Below are 19,933 nucleotides of genomic sequence, written 5' to 3'. Positions count from 1 at the left end.
TTTTTAAAGAGACGGTGCATGAAAACACTATTATTTTTTTTAATAAATCCTTTGCAGTAAATGACAAGTACAGTAAGCAACACTGTCACAGTACTTCATATATATGTGACTGACATGTTTCTATCTATCTAATCTATGTGTGAAGCTCTATTCTGTCTGTTATAAATTGTCGGGTACCGCTGCTGAATTGCCGGCCGGCTTTTTTAAAGAGACGGTGCACGAAAACACTATTATATTTTTTAATAAATCCTTTACACTAAATGACAAGTACAGTAAGCAACACTGTCACTGTACTTCATATATATGTGACTGACATGTTTCTATCTATCTAATCTATGTGTGATGCTCTATTCCTTCATGTCTAAATTGTCGGGTACCGGTGTATGCCGCTGCTGAATTGCCGGCCGGCTTTTTTAAAGAAAGCGTCTTCTGAGCAGTTTGTGAGCTTTTGGACACCTTTGAAGGTGTTTTCTATGTGTTCCTATGTGTTTTTGTTTGCCTGCCATTGGTTTTAACGGTGTTCGACGGTGTTCTAAGGTGTTCGACGAACAGTTCCTCGAACATCCCGGTGTTCGACGAACCGAACCGAACCCGAACACTACGGGGGTGGCTCAACACTAATGCTGAACAGACGGTATGTGCAGGTAGTACCCTCTATAGTGCATAAAACTAGCACCTGTTCTTCCTCCTCCTCTTCCTCATTGTCACCAAATTCACGTAGGGATGAGATGAGGCTGGGCTGTGTGTAATCACCCTGTATGGTTCCTTGCTCCATCTCATCGTGCTCCGCCTGCAATGCATCCTCTTTGATTGTGAGCAAATAGCATTTCAGAAGACAGAGAAGTGGGATGGTGACACTAATTATCGTGTCATCGTGGCTCACCATCTTGGTGGAGTCCTCAAAGTTTTGGAGGATGGTATATATGTCTGACATCCATGTCCACTCCTGAGGTCTTATGTGTGGAGTCTGAACTGAATACCGACGGCCTTGTTGATGCTGGTACTCAACAACTGCCCTCTTCTGCTCACAAATCCTTCCCAACATCTGCAGTGTACAGTTCCAACGCGTGAGGACATCACATACCAGTTTGTGAGCCGGAAGCTGCAAACGCTGCAGAAACACGGCAAAGGCGGCGGAAGCTGTAGCTGACTTTCTAAAATGGGCACACAGGCGGCGTACTTTAACAAGCAGATCCAGCAGCTCCGGGTAGGATTTGAGAAACTGCTGAACCATGAGGTTAAGCACATGGGTCAGGCATGGAACGTGTGTGAGCTCACCTCGCCTCAGAGCCGCCATCAGGTTCCGGCCATTGTCACACATGACCATGCCTGGCTGTAGGTTCAGCGGTGTGAGCCACAGATCTGCCTGCTCTTTCAGAGCTGTCCACAACTCTTCAGCATTGTGCGGTTTCTCACCTAAGCATAATAGCTTCAGCACAGCCTGTTGCCGCTTGGCCGAGGCAGTGCTGCACTGCTTCCAGCTTGTGACTGATGTGGTCATTTTGGAGATGGAGGCTGAAGAGGAGGAGGAGGCTGAGGAGGATGAGGTGCAGGTTAACCAAGGGCCCGCAATCCATGGAGTCAGGAGGACGTGTTCCGTCTCAAGGTCCGACTGGGTCCTGGCTTCCACTATGTTATCCCAGTGTGCCTGCCCACAAGCACTTGTCCATGTGTCCGTGGTTAGGTGGAATTTCCTGGTAACTGGGTTGTTGAGGGCAAGGCTAATGTTTTGGGACACGTGCTTGTGTAATGCGGGGACGGCACACCGGCAGAAACAGTGGCGGCTGGGGACCGAGTACGGAGGGATGGCCGCCGCCATCAGGTTGCAGAATGCTTCCGTTTCCACGAGTCTAAAAGGCAACATTTTGAGCGCAAGCAGTTGTGAAATGTAGGAATTTAATAGTGTGGCCTGTGGGGCGTTGGCTGCGTATTTGCGCTTGCGTTCCAAGGACTGGGGTATGGACAACTAAACACTGCGCTGGGAAAAGGACGTGGACGTGCTACCTGATACTGCTACTTGAGAGTGTGCAATGACAGGTGCAGGGCAGGAGGCATCTTCGCATGCACCATGGACAGGGGATTGGCTTGCATGCACAACAGCGGAAGAAGCAATGGTGCCACCCGCAGACACTGTTCCTGGACCCTGGTGTTCATCCCACATAGTCGGGTGCTTTGCTGCCATACTGGTGGGGGTCAGGCTGGTCGTTTTGCCACCCCTGCTGATGGTGGTCTGGCAGGTGGTGCAAATGGCCTTTTTGGGGTTATCAGTAGAGTCTTTAAATAACAACCAGACTCGTGAAGACCTAACAGCTGTACTGGCAACTTCCTTTGTGTTGGTGTTACTGGGAATGGTTGTCCGTCTTCTTTCTGCGGCCACCACACTGCTTCTTCCTGCCTGTTGGTGTGCTCTGCCTCCCTCCCCCTGTGTGCTGCTGTCCTCGCTCTGCATGTCCTCCTGCCAAGTTAAGTCAGTTACTATAGCATCCACCACCTCGTTTTCCACTTCCGCACTCTGGTCCTCCTCCTGACTTTCTGCAATTGTGTCTCATCAATGTCCACCTCTCGTGACACTTTCCCACCGTCACCTTCGTGTGACCGTGACTGCTCAAATATTTGGGCACCGCTACATGCGATCTCCTCTTGCCCCACTTCAAGCCTGAATCTATAAATGGAAAAGTGAACAGCTCTTCGGAGTGTCCAAGTGTGAGATCAGTTGTCTCTGGGCACTCGGCATGGTGGGAGGAAGGAGGTTCAGGGTGAGGAATATGCGGTCCAGACTCACAGCTACCGACACTTGACCGTGTGGAAGACAAGGTGGTAATGGTGGTGGCTAAGTGACTGGAAGCATTATCTGCTATCCAACCAATAACCTTTTCACACTGCTCTGTGTTCAATAGTGGTGTGCTGCGGTCCCGTATTAATTGGGACAGGAAGGTCGAGTGAGAAGATGTGGGTGTTTGTTGTGGCACAATTTCAGCTTGCCCACTGCCTCGGCCTCTGCATGCACCATCATCACCATCACGTCCATATCCTCGTCCCTTGCCAAGTGCCTAGCCCCTTTTAAATGGAGGACAATATCTTCCACGCTCACTGCAAATGACTGAATTTGGAGCGAAGTTATATGTGATCCGTGTGACGGAGAAAACACAGTTTTAAATACCCATCCCTCATCCCTATCCTGGTATGCATGGTACCCCTCATCCCTATCCTGGTACGCATGGCACCCCACCCCATCACTCATCCTAGTATGCATGGTACCCCTCATCCCTATCCTGGTATAAATGGTACCCCTCATCTCTATTCTGGTAGGCATGGCCCCTCATCTGAATACTGGTATGCATGGCCCCCCCAGATCCCTATCCTGGTATGCATGGTACCTCTCATCCGCGAATCCTGGTATGCATCCTACCCCTCAATCCTGGTATGCATGGCACCCCTCATCCCCAATCCTCGTATGGCACCCCTCATCCCCAATCCTGGCATGCATGGCACCCCTCATCCCAATCCTGGCATGCATGGCACCCCTCATCCTGGTATGCATGGCTCCCTCATCCCTATTCTGGTATGCATGGCACCCCATCCCTCATCCTGGCATGCATGGTACTCCTCATCCCTATCCTGGTATGCATGGCGCCCCTCATCCTCAATCCTGGTATGCATGGCCCCCAAGATCCATATCCTGGTATGCATGGCACCCCATCCCTCATCATGGAATGCATCGTATCCCTCATCCCTATCCTGGTATACGTGGTACCCCTCATCCCTATCCTGGTATGCATGACCCCTCATCTGAATCCTGTTATGCATGGCCTCCTGAGATCCCTATCCTTGTATGCATGGTACCCCTCATCACTATCCTGGTATGCATGACACCCCTCATCCCTATCCTGGTATGCATGGCACGCCTCATCCCTATCCTGGTATGTATGGCACCCCTCATCCCCAATCCTGGTATGCATGGCACCCCTCACCCCCAATCCTGGTATGCATGGCACCCCTCATCCCCAATCCTGGCATGCATGGCACCCCTCTTCCCCAATCCTGGCATGCATGGCGCCCCTCATCCTGGTATGCATGGCTCCCTCAAACCCAATACTGGTATGCATGGTACCCCATCCCTCATCCCTATCCTGGTATGCATGGTACCCCATCCCTCATCCCTATCCTGGTATGCATGGTACCCCTCATCCCTATCCTGGCATGCATGGCACCCCATCACTCATCCTGGTATGCATGGTACCCCTCATCCCTATCCTGGTATTCATGGTACCCCTCATCCCTATCCTGGTATGCATGGCCCCTCATCTGAATCCAGGTATGCATGGCCCCCCCAGATCCCTATCCTGGTATGTATGGTACCACTCATCCCCCAATCCTGGTATGCATTGTACCCCTCAATCCTGGTATGCATGTCACCCCTCATCCCCCAATCCTGGTATGCATGGCACCCCTCATCCCCAATCCTCATATGCATAGCAGCCCTCATCCCCAATTCTGGTATGTATGGCACCCCCCATCCCCAATCCCAGTATTCATGGCACCCCCAATCCCCAATCCTGGTATGCATGGCACCCCTCACCCCCAATCCTGTATGCATGGCACCCCTCATCCCCAATCCTGGTATGCATGGCACCCATCATCCTCAATCCTGGTATGCATGGCACCCCTCATCCCTATCCTGGTATGCATGACACCCCATCCCTCATCCTGGTATGCATCGTACCCCTCATCCCTATCCTGGTATACATGGTAACCCTCATCCGTATCCTGGTATGCATGGCCTCCCGCGATCAATACCCTGGTATGCATGGTACCCCTCATCACTATCCTGGTATGCATGGCTCCCCTCATCCCTATCCTGGTATGCATGGCACGCCTCATCCCTATCCTGTGTGTATGGCACCCCTAACCCCCAATCCTGGTATGCATGGTACCCCTCATCCCTTATCCCTATCCTGTTGTGCATGGTACCCCTCATCCCTATCCTGGTATGCATGGCACCCCATCACTCATCCTGGTATGCATGGTTCTCCTCATCCGAATCCTGGTATGTATGGCCCCCCCAGATCCCTATCCTGGTATGCATGGTACCCTTTATCCCTCAATCCTGGTATGCAATATACCCCTCTATCCTGGTAAGCATGGCACCACTCATCCCCCAATCCGGGTACGCATGGCAACCCTCATCTCCAATCCTCGTAAGCATGGCTGCCCTCATCCCCAATTCTGGTATGTATGGCACCACCCATCCCCAATCCTGGTATGCATGGCACCCCCCATCCCCATTCCTGGTATGCATGGCACCCCTCATTTCAAATCTGGTATACATGGCACCCCTCATCCCAATCCTGGTATGCATGGCACCCCATCTCTCATCCTGGTATGCATGGCACCCCTCATCCCAAATTTGATATACATAGCACCCTTCATCCCATTCCTGGTATGCATGGCACCCCTAACCCCCAATACTGTATGCATGGCACCCCTCACCCCCAATCCTGGTATGCATGGCACCCCTCAACCCCAATCCTGGTATGCATGGCACCCCTCATCCCCAATCCTGGCATGCATGGTGCCCCTCATCCCCAATCTTGGCATGCATGGCGTCCCTCATCCTGGTATGCATAGCTCCCTCATACCCAATATTTGTATGCATGGTACCCCATCCCTCATCCCTATACTGGTATGCATGGTACCCCTCATCCCTATCCTGGTATGCATGGCACCCCATCCCATTACTCATCCTAGTATGCATGGGACCCCTCATCCCTATCCTGGTATACATGGTACCCCTCATCCCTATTCTGGTAGGCATAGCCCCTCATCTGAATTCTGGTATGCATGGCCCACCCAGATCCCTACCCTGGTATGCATGGTACCCCTCATCCTCCAATCCTGTTATGCATCCTACCCCTCAATCCTGGTATGCATGGCAACCCTCATCCTCAATCCGGGTATGCATGGCACCCCTCATCCCCAATCCTCGTATGACACCCCTCACCCCAATCCTGGCATGCATGGCACCCCTCATCCCAATCCTGGCATGCATGGCACCCCTCATCCTGGTATGCATGGCTCCCTCATCCCTATCCTGGTATGCATGGCACCCCATCCCTCATCCTGATATACATGGTACTCCTCATCCCTATCCTGGTATGCATGGCGCCCCTCATCCTCAATCCTGGTATGCATGGCCCCCCATATCCCTATCCTGGCATGCATGGCACCCCATCCCTCATCATGGTATGCATCGTATCCCTCATCCCTATCCTGGTATACGTGGTACCCCTCATCCCTATCCTGGTATGCATGGCCCCTCATCTGAATGCTGTTATGCATGGCCTCCCGAGATCCCTATCATTGTATGCATGGTACCCCTCATCACTATCCTGGTATGCATGGTGCCCCTCATCCCTATCCTGGTATGCATGGCACGCCTCATCACTATCCAGGTATGCATGGCACCCCTCATCCCCAATCCCATATGCATGGCACCCCTCACCCCCAATACTGGTATGCATGGCACCCCTCATGCCCAATCCTGGTATGCATGGCACCCCTCTTCCCCAATCCTGGCATGCATGGCGCCCCTCATCCTGGTATGCATGACTCCCTCATACCCAATACTGGTATGCATTGTACCCCATCCCTCATCCCTATCCTGGTATGCAGGGTACCCCATCCCTCATCCCTATCCTGGTATGCATGGTACCCCTCATCCCTATCCTGGTATGCATGGCACCCCATCACTCATCCTGGTATGCATGGTACCCCTCATACCTATCCTGGTATTCATGGTATCCCTCATCCCTATCCTGGTATGCATGGCCCCTCATCTGAATCCTGGTATGCATGGCCCCTCCAGATCCCTATCCTGGTATGCATGGTACCACTCATCCCCCAATCCTGGTATGCATCGTACCCCTCAATCCTGATATGCATGGCACCCCTCATCCCCCAATCCTGGCATGCATGGCACCCCTCATCCCGAATCCTCGTATGCATAGCAGCCCTCGTCCCCAATTCTGGTATGTATGGCACCTCCCATCCCCAATTCCAGTATGCATGGCACCCCCCATCCCCAAGGCACCCCCCATCCCCAATCCTGGCATGCATGGCACCCCTCGTCCCCAATCCTGTATGCATGGCCCCCCTCATCCCCAATCCTGGTATGCATGGCACCCCTCATCCTCAATCCTAGTATGCATGCACCCCTCATCCCTATCCTGGTATGCATGGCCCCTCATCCGAATCATGGCATGCATGGCACCCCTCATCCTCAATCCTAGAATGCATGGCACCCCTCATCCCTATCCTGGTATGCATGGCCCCTCATCCGAATCCTGGTATGCATGGCCCCCCAAGATCCCTATCCGGGTATGCATGGTACCCCTCATCAATATCCTGGTATGCATGGCGCCCCTCATCCCTATGCTGGTATGCATGGCACGCCTCATCCCTATACAGGTATGCATGGCACCCCTCATCCCCAATCCTGTATGCATCACACCCCTCAACCCCAATACTGGTATGCATGGCACCCCTCATACCCAATCCTGGTATGCATGGCACCCCTCTTCCCCAATCCTGGCATGCATGGCGCCCCTCATCCTGGTATGCATGACTCCCTCATACCCAATACTGGTATGCATTGTACCCCATCCCTCATCCCTATCCTGGTATGCATGATACCCCATCCCTCATCCCTATCCTGGTATGCATGGCACCCCATCACTCATCCTGGTATGCATGGTACCCCTCATACCTATCCTGGTATTCATGGTACCCCTCATCCCTATCCTGGTATGCATGGCCCCTCATCTGAATCCTGGTATGCATGGCCCCCCCAGATCCCTATCCTAGTATGCATGGTACCACTCATCCCCCAATCCTGGTATGCATCGTACCCCTCAATCCTGATATGCATGGCACCCCTCATCCCCCAATCCTGGTATGCATGGCACCCCTCATCCCGAATCCTCATATGCATAGCAGCCCTCATCCCCAATTCTGGTATGTATGGCACCCCCCATCCCCAATTCCAGTATGCATGGCACACCCCATCCCCAATCCTGGTATGCATGGCACCCCTCGTCCCCAATCCTGTATGCATGGCACCCCTCATCCTCAATCCTAGTATGCATGGCACCCCTCATCCCTATCCTGGTATGCATGGCCCCTCATCTGAATCCTGGTATGCATGGCCCCCAGAGATCCCTATCCGGGTATGCATGGTACCCCTCATCAATATCCTGGTATGCATGGCTCCCCTCATCCCTATCCTGGTATGCATGGCACGCCTCATCACTATCCTGTATGCATGGCACCCCTCACCCCCAATCCTGGTATGCATGGCACCCCTCATCCCCAATCCTGGCATGCATGGCACCCCTCATCGCCAATCCTGGCATGCATGGCACCCCTCATCCCCAATCCTGGTATGCATGGCTCCCTCATACCCAATCCTGGTATGCATGGTACCCCATCCCTCATCCCTATCCTGGTATGCATGGTACCCCTCATCCCTTATCCCTATCTTGGTATGCATGGTACCCCTCATCCCTATCCTGGTATGCATGGCACCCCATCACTCATTCTGGTATGCATGGTTCCCCTCATCCGAATCCTGGTATGTATGGCCCCCCAGATCCCTATCCTGGTATGCATGGTACCCTTTATCCCTCAATCCTGGTATGCATGGTACCCCCTCAACCCTGATATGCATGGCACCCCTCACCCCCAATCGTCGTATGCATGGCAGCCCTCATCCTCAATTCTTGTATGTCTGGCACCCCCCATCCCCAATCCTGGTATGCATGGCACCCCCCATCCCCAATCCTGGTATGCATGGCACCCCTCATTTCAAATCTGGTATACATGGCACCCCTCATCCCAATCCTGGTATGCATGGCACCCAATCTCTCATCTTAGTATGCATGGCACCCCTCATCCCAAATTTGATATACATGGCACCCTTCATCCCATTCCTGGTATGCATGGCACCCCTCACCCTCAATCCTGTATGCATGGCACCCCTTACCCCCAATCCTGGTATGCATGGCACCCCTCATCCCCAATCCTGGCATGCATGGCGCCCCTCATCCCCAATCCTGGCATGCATGGCGCCCCTCATCCCCAATCCTGGCATGCATGGCGCCCCTCATCCTAGTATGCATGGCTCCCTCATACCCAATATTAGTATACATGGTACTCCATCCCTCATCCCTATCCTGGTATGCATGGTACCCCTCATCCCTATCCTGGTATGCATGGCACCCCACCCCATTACTCATCCTTGTATGCATGGCACCCCTCATCCCTATCCTGGTATACATGGTACCCCTCATCCCTATTCTGGTAGGCATAGCCCCTCATCTGAATCCTGGTATGTATGGCCCCCCCAGATCCATATCCTGGTATGCATGGTATCCCTCATCCCCCAATCCTGGTATGCATCATACCCCTCAATCCTGGTATGCCTGGCACCCCTCATCCCCCAATCCTGGTATGCATGGCACCCCTCATCCTAAATCCTCGTATGCATGGCACCCCTCACCACCAATCCTGGTATGCATGGCACCCCCCATCCCCAATATTGGTATGCATGGCACCCCTCATCCCCAATCCTGGCATGCATGGCACCCCTCATCCCAATCCTGGCATGCATGGCACCCCTAGTGCTGGTATGCATGGCTCCCGCATCCCTATCCTGGTATGCATGGCACCCCATCCCTCATCCTGGTATGCATGATACCCCTCATCCCTATCCTGGCATACATGGTAGCTCTCATCCCTATCCTGGTATGCATGGCGCCCCTCATCCTCAATCCTGGTATGCATGGCCCTCCAGATCCCTATCCTGGTATGCATGGCACCCCATCGCGAATCATGGTATGCATCGTATCCCTCATCCCTATCCTGGTATACGTGGTACCCCTCATCCCCATCCTGATATGCATGTTACCCCTCATCTGAATCCTGGTATGCATGGCCTCCCGAGATCCCTATCCTTGTGTGCATGGTACCCCTCATCACTATCCTGGTATGAATGGCACCCCTCATCCCTATCCTGGTATGCATGGCACGCCTCATCCCTATCCCGGTATGCATGGCACCCCTCATCCCCAATCCCGTATGCTTGGCACCTCTCACCCACAATCCTGGTATGCATGGCACCCCTCATCCCCAATCCTGGTATGCATGGCACCCCTCTTCCCCAATCCTGGCATGCATGGCGCCCCTCATCCTGGTATGCATGGCTCCCTCATACCCAATACTGGTATGCAGGGTACCCCATCCCTCATCCCCAATCCTGGTATGCATGGTACCCCATCCCTATCCTGGTGTGCATGGTACTCCTCATCCCTATCCTGGTATGCATGGCACCCCATCACTCATCTTGGTATGCATGGTACCCCTCATCCCTATCCTTGTACTCATGGTACCCCTCATACCTATACTGGTATGCATGGCCCCTCATCTGAATCCTGGTATGCATGGCCCCCCAGATCCCTAACCTGGTATGCCTGGCACCCCTCATCCCCGAATCCTGGTATGAATAGTACCCCTCAATCCTGGTATGCATGGCACCCCTCATCCCCCAATCCTGGTATGCATGGCAACCCTCATCCCCAATCCTTGTATGCATGGCAGCCCTCATCCCCAATTCTCGTATGTATGGCACCCCCCATCCATAATCACAGTATGCAAGGCACCCCCCATCCCCAATCCTGGTATGCATGGCACCCCTCGCCCCCAATCCTGTATGCATGGCACCCCTCACCACTAATCCTGGAATGCATGGCTCCCCTAATCCCCAATACTGGTATGTATGGCACCCCTCATCCCCAATCCTGGTATGCATGGCACCCCTCATCCCTATCCTGGTATGCATGGTACCCCATCCCTCATCCTGGTATGCATCGTACCCCTCATCCCTATCCTGGTATACATGGTACCCCTCATCCCTATCCTGGTATGCATGGCCTCTCATCCGAATCCTGGTATGCATGGCCCCCCGAGATCCCTATCCTGGTATGCATGGTACCCCTCATCACTATCCTGGTATGCATGGCTCCCCTCATCCCTATCCTGGTATTCATGGCACGCCTCATCCCTAACCTGTATGCATGGCACCCCTCACCCCCAATCCTGGTATGCATGGCACCCCTCATCCCCAATCCTGGCATGCATGGCGCCCCTCTTCCTAGTATGCATGGCTCCCTCATACCCAATACTGGTATGCATGGTACCCCATCCCTTATCCCTATCCAGGGATGCATGGTACCCCATCCCTCATCCCAATCCTGGTATGCATGGTACCCCTCATCCCTATCCTGGTATACATGGTACCCCTCATCCCTATCCTGGTATGCATGGCCCCTCATACCCAATATTGGTATGCATGGTACTCCATCCCTCATCCCTATCTTGGTATGCATGGTACCCCTCATCCCTATCCTGGTATGCATGGCACCCCACCCCATTATTTATTCTAGTAAGCATGGAACCCCTCATCCCTATCCTGGTATACATGGTACCCCTCATCCCTATTCTGGTAGGCATAGCCCCTCATCTGAATCCTGGTATGCATGGCCCCCCAGATATCTATCCTGGTATGCATGGTACCCCTCATCCCCCAATCCTGGTATGCATCGTACCCCTCAATACTGGTATGCATGGCACCCCTCATCTAAAATCCTCGTATGCATGGCACCTCTCACCCCCAATCCTGGTATGCATAGCACCCCTCATCCCCAATCCTGGTATGCATGGCACCCCTCATCCCCAATCCTGGCATCCATGGCACCCCTCATCCCAAACCTGGCATGCATGGCGCCCCTCATCCTGGTATGCATGGCACCCCTCATCCCCCAATCCTGGTATGCATGGCAACCCTCATCCTCAATGCTTGTATGCATGGCAGCCCTCATCCCCAATTCTCGTATGTATGGCACCCCCCATCCCTAATCACAGTATGCAAGGCACCCCCCATCCCCAATCCTGGTATGCATGGCACCCGTCGCCCCCAATCCTGTATGCATAGCACCCCTCACCACTAATCTTGGAATGCATGGCTCCCCTAATCCCCAATCCTGGTATGCATGGCACCCCTCATCCCCAATCCTGGTATGCATGGCACCCCTCATCCCTATCCTGGTATGCATGGTACCCCATCCCTCATCCTGGTATGCATCGTACCCCTCATCCCTATCCTGGTATACATGGTACCCCTCACCCCTATCCTGGTATGCATGGCCCCTCATCCGAATCCTGGTATGCATGGCCCCCCGAGATCCCTATCCTGGTATGCATGGTACCCCTCATCACTATCCTGGTATGCATGGCTCCCCTCATCCCTATCCTGGTGTGCATGGCACGCCTCATCCCTAACCTGTATGCATGGCACCCCTCACCCCCAATCCTGGTATGCATGGCACCCCTCATCCCCAATCCTGGCATGCATGGCGCCCCTCTTCCTAGTATGCATGGCTCCCTCATACCCAATACTGGTATGCATGGTACCCCATCCCTCATCCCTATCCAGGGATGCATGGTACCCTATCCCTCATCCCAATCCTGGTATGCATGGTACCCCTCATCCCTATCCTGGTATACATGGTACCCCTCATCCCTATCCTGGTATGCATGGCCCCTCATACCCAATATTGGTATGCATGGTACTCCATCCCTCATCCCTATCTTGGTATGCATGGTACCCCTCATCCCTATCCTGGTATGCATGGCACCCCACCCCATTATTTATCCTAGTAAGCATGGAACCCCTCATCCCTATCCTGGTATACATGGTACCCCTCATCCCTATTCTGGTAGGCATAGCCCCTCATCTGAATCCTGGTATGCATGGCCCCCCAGATCCCTATCCTGGAATGCATGGTACCCCTCATCCCCCAATCCTGGTATGCATCGTACCCCTCAATACTGGTATGCATGGCACGCCTCATCTAAAATCCTCGTATGCATGGCACCTCTCACCCCCAATCCTGGTATGCATAGCACCCCTCATCCCCAATCCTGGTATGCATGGCACACCTCATTCCCAATCCTGGCATCCATGGCACCCCTCATCCCAAACCTGGCATGCATGGCGCCCCTCATCCTGGTATGCATGGCTTCCTCATCTCTATCCTGGAATGCATGGCACCCCATCCCTCATCCTGGTATGCATGGTACCCCTCTTTCCTATCCTGGTATACATGGTACCCCTCATCCCTATCCTGGTATGCATGGCACCCCTCATCCTCAATCCTGGTATGCATGGCACCCCTCATCTCTATCCTGGTATGCATGGCAACCCATCCCTCATCTTGGAATGCATCGTACCCATCATCACTATCCTGGTATCCATGGTACCCCTCATCCCTATCCTGGTATGCATGGCCCCCCAATATCCCTATCCTGGTATGCATGGTATCCCTCATCACTATCCTGGTATGCATGGCACCCATCATCCCTATCCTGGTATGCATGGCACCCCTCACCCCCAATCCTGGCATGCATGGCACCCCTTGCCCCCTATCATGCATGCATGGCACCCCTCACCCGCAATCCTGGTATGCATGGCACCCCTCATCCCTATCCTGGTATGCATGGCACCCCATCACTCATCCTGGTATGCATGGCACCTCTCATCCCTATCCTGGTATACATAGTACCCTTCATCCCTATCCTTGTATGCATGGCCCCTCATCTGAATCCTGCTATGCATGGCCCCCCAGATCCCTATCCTGATATGCATGGCACCCCTCATCCCCCAATCCTGGTATGCATCGTACCCCTCATCCCCAATCATCGTATGCATGGCAGCCATCATCCCCAATTCTGGTATGTATGGCACCCCCCATCCCCAATCCCAGTATGCATGGCACCCCCCATCCCCAATCCTGGTATGCATGGCACACCTCACCCCCAATCCTGTATGCATGGCACCCCTCACCCCTAATCCTGGTATGCATGGCACCCCTCATCCCCAATCCTGGTATGCATGGCACCCCTCATCCCCAATCCTGGTATGCATGGCTTCCTCATACCCAATCCTGGTATGCATGGAAGCCCATCCCTCATCCCTATCCTGATATGCATGTTACCCCATCCCTTATCCCTATCCTGGTATGCATGGTATCCCTCATCCCTATCCTGGTATGCATGAAACCCCATCACTCATCCTGGTATGCATGGTACCCCTCATCCCTATCCTGGTATACATGGTATCCCTCATCCCTATCCTCGTATGCATGGCACACCATCACTCATCCTGGTATACATGGTACCCCTCATCCCTATCCTGGTATGCATGGCCCCGCATCCGAATCCTGGAATGTATGGCCCCCCCGATCCCTATCCTGGTATGCATGGTACCCTTCATCTCTCAATCCTGGTATGCATGTTACCGCTCAATCCTGGTATGCATGGCACCCCTCATCCCGAATTCTGGTATGTATGGCACCCCCCATCCCCAATCCTGGTATGCATGGCACCCCTCATTTCAAATCTGGTATACATGGCACCCCTCATCCCAATCCTGGTATGCATGGCACCCCATCTCTCATCCTGGTATGCATGGCACCCCTCATCCCAAATTTGATATATATGGCACCCTTCATCCCAATCCTGGTATGTATTGCACCCCCCAACTCCCAATCCTCGTATGTATGATACCCAATCCATCATCCTGGTATGCATGGCTTTCTCATCCCCAATCCTGGTATGTATGGCCCCGTCATCCCTATCCTGGTATGCATGACACTCCTCATCCCACAATCCTGGTATGCATGGTACCCCTCATCCCTATCCTGGTATGCATAGCACACCATCACTCATCCTTGTATGCATGGTACCCCTCATCCCTATCCTGGCATACATGGCACCCCTCATCCCTATCCTGGTATGCATGGCACCCCATCACTCATCCTGGTAAGCATGGTACCCCTCATCCCTATCCTGGTATCCATGGTACCCCTCATCCCTATCCTGATATGCATGGCCCTTCATCCGAATCCTGGTATGTATGGCCCTCCCGATCCCTATCCTGGTATGCATGGTACCCTTCATCCCTCAATCCTGGTATGCATGGTACCGCTCAATACTGGTATGCATGGCACCCCTCATCCCCAATTCTGGTATGTATGGCACCCCCCATCCCCAATCCTGGTATGCATGGCACCCCTCATTTCAAATCTGGTATACATGGCACCCCTCATCCCAATCCTGGTATGCATGGCACCCCATCTCTCATCCTGGTATGCATGGCACCCCTCATCCCAAATTTGATATATTTGGCACCCTTCATCCCAATCCTGGTATGTATTGCACCCCCCAACTCCCAATCCTCGTATGTATGATACCCAATCCCTCATCCTGGTATGCATGGCTTTCTCATCCCCAATCCTGGTATGTATGGCCCCGTCATCCCTATCCTGGTATGCATGGCACTCCTCATCCCACAATCCTGGTATGCATGGTACCCCTCATCCCTATCCTGGTATGCATAGCACACCATCACTCATCCTGGTATGCGTGGTACCCCTCATCCCTATCCTGGCATACATGGCACCCCTCATCCCTATCCTGGTATGCATGGCACCCCATCACTCATCCTGGTAAGCATGGTACCCCTCATCCCTATCCTGGTATACATGGTACCCCTCATCCCTATCCTGATATGCATGGCCCTTCATCCGAATCCTGGTATGTATGGCCCCCCGATCCCTATCCTTGTATGCATGGTACCCTTCATCCCTCAATCCTGGTATGCATGGTACCCCTCAATCCTGGTATGCATGGCATCCCTCATCCCCAATTCTGGTATGTATGGCACCCCCCATCCCCAATCCTGGTATGCATGGCACCCCCCATCCCCAATCCTGGTATGCATGGCACCCCTCATTTCAAATCTGGTATACATGGCACCCCTCATCCCAATCCTGGTATGCATGGCACCCCATCTCTCATCCTGGCATGCATGGCAGCCCTCATCCCAAATTTGATATATATGGCACCCTTCATCCCAATCCTGGTATGTATTGCACCCCCCATCCCCCAATCCTCGTATGTATGGTACCCAATCCCTCATCCTGGTATGCATGGCTTTCTCATCCCCAATCCTGGTATGTATGGCCCCGTCATCCCTATCCTGGTATGCATGGCACTCATCATCCCACAATCCTGGTATGCATGGTACCCCTCATCCCTATCCTGGTATGCATGGCACCCCATCACTCATCCTGGTATGCATGGTACCCCTCATCCCTATCCTGGTATATATGGTATCCCTCATCCCTATCCTGGTATGCATGGCACCCCATCACTCATCCTGGTATGCATGGTACCCCTCATCCCTATCCTGGTATACATGGTACCCCTCATCCCTATCCTGGTATGCATGGCCCTTCATCCGAATCCTGGTATGTATGGCCCCCCCAGATCCCTATCCTGGTATGCATGATACCCTTCATCCCTCAATCCTGGTATGCATGGTACCCCTCAATCCTGGTATGCATGGCACCCCTCATCCCCCAATCCTGTTCTGCATGGCACCCCTCATCCCCAATCCTCGTATGCATGGCAGCCCTCAACCCCAATTCTGGTATGTATGGCACCCCCCATCCCCAATCCTGGTATGCATGGCACCCCCCATCCCCAATCCTGGAATGCATGGCACCCCTCATTTCAAATCTGGTATACATGGCACCCCTCATCCCAATCCTGGTATGTATGGCACCCCCCATCCCCCAATCTTCATATGTATGATACCCAATCCCTCACCCTGGTATGCATGGCTTTCTCATCCCCAATCCTGGTATGTATGGCCACGTCATCCCTATCCTGGTATTCATGGCACTCCTCATCCCACCATCCTGGTATGCATGGTACCCCTCATCTCTATCCTGGTATGCATGGCACCCCATCACTCATCCTGGTATGCATGGTACCCCTCATCCCTATCCTGGTATACATGGTATCCCTCATCCCTATCCTGGTATGCATGGCACCCCATCACTCATCCTGGTATGCATGGTACCCCTCATCCCTATCCTGGTATACATGGTACCCCTCATCCCTATCCTGGTTTGCATGGCCCCTCATCTGAATCCTGGTATGTATGGCCCCCCCGATCCCTATCCTGGTATGCATGGTAGCCTTCATCCCTCAATCCTGGTATTCATGGTACCCCTCAATCCTGGTATGCATGGCACCCCTTATCCCCAATTCTGGTATGTATGGCACCCCCCATCCCCAATCCTGGTATGCATGGCACCCCCCATCCCCAATCCTGGTATGCATGGCAACCCTCATTTCAAATCTGGTATACATGGCACCTCTCATCCCAATCCTGGTATGCATGGCACCCCATCTCTCATCCTGGTATGCATGGCACCCCTCTTCTCAAATTTGATATACATGGCACTCTTCATCCCAATGCTGGTATGTATGGCACCCCCCATCCTCGTATGTATGGTACCCAATCCCTCATCCTGGTATGCATGGCTTTCTCATCCCCAATCCTGGTATGTATGGCCCCATCAGACCTATCCTGGTATGCATGGCACTCCTCCTCCCACAATCCTGGTATGCATGGTACCCCTCATCCCCATCCTGGTATGCATGGCACCCCATCACTCATCCTTGTATGCATGGTACCCCTCATCCCTATCCTGGTATACATGGTATCCCTCATCCCTATCCTGGTATGCATGGCACCCCATCACTCACCCTGGTATGCATGGTACCCCTCATCCCTATCCTGGTATACATGGTACCCCTCATCCCTATCCTGGTATGCATGGCCCCTCATCCGAATCCTGGTATGTATGCCCCCCCCCAGATCCCTATCCTGGTATGCATGGTACCCTTCATCCCTCAATCCTGGTATGCAAGGTACCCCTCAATCCAGGTATGCATGGCACCCCTCATCCCCCAATCCTGGTATGCATGGCACCCCTCATCCCCAATCCTCGTATGCATGGCAGCCCTCTTCCCCAATTCTGGTATGTATGGAACCCCCCATCCCCAATCCTGGTATGTATGGCACCCCCCATCCCCAATCCTGGCATGCATGGCACCCCTCTTTTCAAATCTGGTATACATGGCACCCCTCATCCCAATCCTGGTATGCATGGCACCCCATCTCTCATCCTGGTATGCATGGCACCCCTCATCCCAAATTTGATATATATGGCACCCTTCATCCCAATCCTGGTATGTATGGCACCCCCCATCCCCCAATCCTTGTATGTATGGTACCCAATCCCTCATCCTGGTATGCATGGCTTTCTCATCCCCAATCCTGGTATGTATGGCCCCGTCATCCCTATCTTGGTATGCATGGCAGTCCTCATCCCACAATCCTGGTATGCATGGTACCCCTCATCCCTCAATCCTGGTATGCATGGTACCCCTCATCCTCCAATCCTTGTATGCTTGGTCCCCCTCATCTCCCAATCCTGGTATGCATGGTACCCCTCATCCTCCAATCCTGGTATGTGTGGTCCCCTCACCCCCAATCCTGGTATGCATGGCACCCCTCACTCCCCAATCCCAGTATGCATGGTAGCCCTCAATCCTGTTATGTATGGTACCCCTCATCCCCCAATCCTGGCATTTTTGGCCCCCTCATCCCCCAATCCTGGTATGTGTGACCCCCTCATCCCCCAATCCTGGCAAGTGTGGCCCCCTCACCCCCCAATCCTGGTATGCATCCCTTTCACGCTGCACACATACAAAAAATAAACACTTATACTCACCTTTCTTTCCTGTGCTCCAGCGCTGCTGTGTCCTGTTCTGCTGGAGGCCGGGGGAGAAGTGTGGTGCCGGAGTACGCGCGGGCCCATAAAGTGCTGTCCAGCGCCATTTTGCTGAAGGCACACTGCAAATGTGTCTTCGGTAAAATGGCACCGGATAGCGCTATGCGCATGCGCCGATTCCGACGCCTTCACTCCGCCCCCGGTCTCCGGCCAGAAGAGAGGCGCCGCGGCAATGCTCCTCTTGGTCAGGTAAGTATGTAAGCATGGTGCCGGAGATTGCGGTATGCATTCAGTGTCTACGAATACCGCGTTCTCCGGCGCCATATACTCCTCTTACCTGTAACTGCTCCATGCGCTCTTCTGTCTGGAGCCAGACTGTGCAGGCGTGTCGTGCTTGTGCAGTCTATAGAGGCTTCAGACAGAGGGACACTTGTAGCGTTATATACTGTAATATTATAGGCAGAGGTGGTACAAATCAATGCACATGGCTCAGTCCAATGTTCCTGTCAGTAGCTAGCCTGTGACCGTTTGATGGGAGCTGATTCTTACCTGACGTCATCTATGGCTTTTCTTTTGATTATTTAGCCTGGTGCAATGTCATTGTTGTGTCGTGATGCACATGTAATGTCGTGCCAGACTGGCTAATCAAAAGAAATTCTGTGGATGCCAGGAGGTAGGAGGCGGTTCTCAGGACTCCCGTTCAGCCACCCCAGCTTACTGTTTTTGGCCGATAAACTGGATCCTGCAAATCAATTCACACCACCCCAATTATAGCACATTATACCGTGAAGAATTTTAGGCAGAGAAAATCTTGCCATGGCCTCTAGCTCACTCTGAATATTTTTTCTTTCCATACAGCAGGTCCTGCGTTTAACTCATGGCAAATACACTTGGTAAAAATAAAGGCTTGATAAAAGTCAATTATGTAGAGGCATCCATGGTGCTCTTAAATGGAAAGAGTGTCAGAGGACTCCAGCAAGGGCTATTGATGGCCCTGATGCACCTGCAAGTGAAAGAAGCTAATAAACAGCACAAAGGACTTGATTTTTAATTTCAGATAAGAAACTTCTATTTCCTCAATGTATGGTTGTTGTTCTTTTTTGTTTGTTTTTTTTTGTTTTAAGGTGGATCTCTAGAAGTAGTTTTCTAACCACTGTAAATAGCAATAG

The 19,933-nt window shown here is 52.9% G+C and overlaps 1 protein-coding gene across 3 annotated transcripts in view; it reads right to left on the bottom strand.

The window, feature by feature from the left end:
* The window catches only part of CDH20 (cadherin 20), an 813,890-nt gene that overhangs the window by 60,359 nt on the left and 733,598 nt on the right, over positions 1 to 19,933 (bottom strand). The window lies entirely within an intron of this gene.

The sequence above is a fragment of the Phyllobates terribilis genome, unplaced genomic scaffold (assembly GCF_046119375.1).
Source record: "Phyllobates terribilis strain yellow unplaced genomic scaffold, ASM4611937v1 Scaffold_4__5_contigs__length_816908805, whole genome shotgun sequence".
In the NCBI taxonomy this organism is placed as follows: domain Eukaryota; kingdom Metazoa; phylum Chordata; class Amphibia; order Anura; family Dendrobatidae; genus Phyllobates; species Phyllobates terribilis.
The sequence above is the reverse complement of the archived record's forward strand: the minus strand, read 5'-3'. Positions and strand labels throughout refer to the sequence as shown.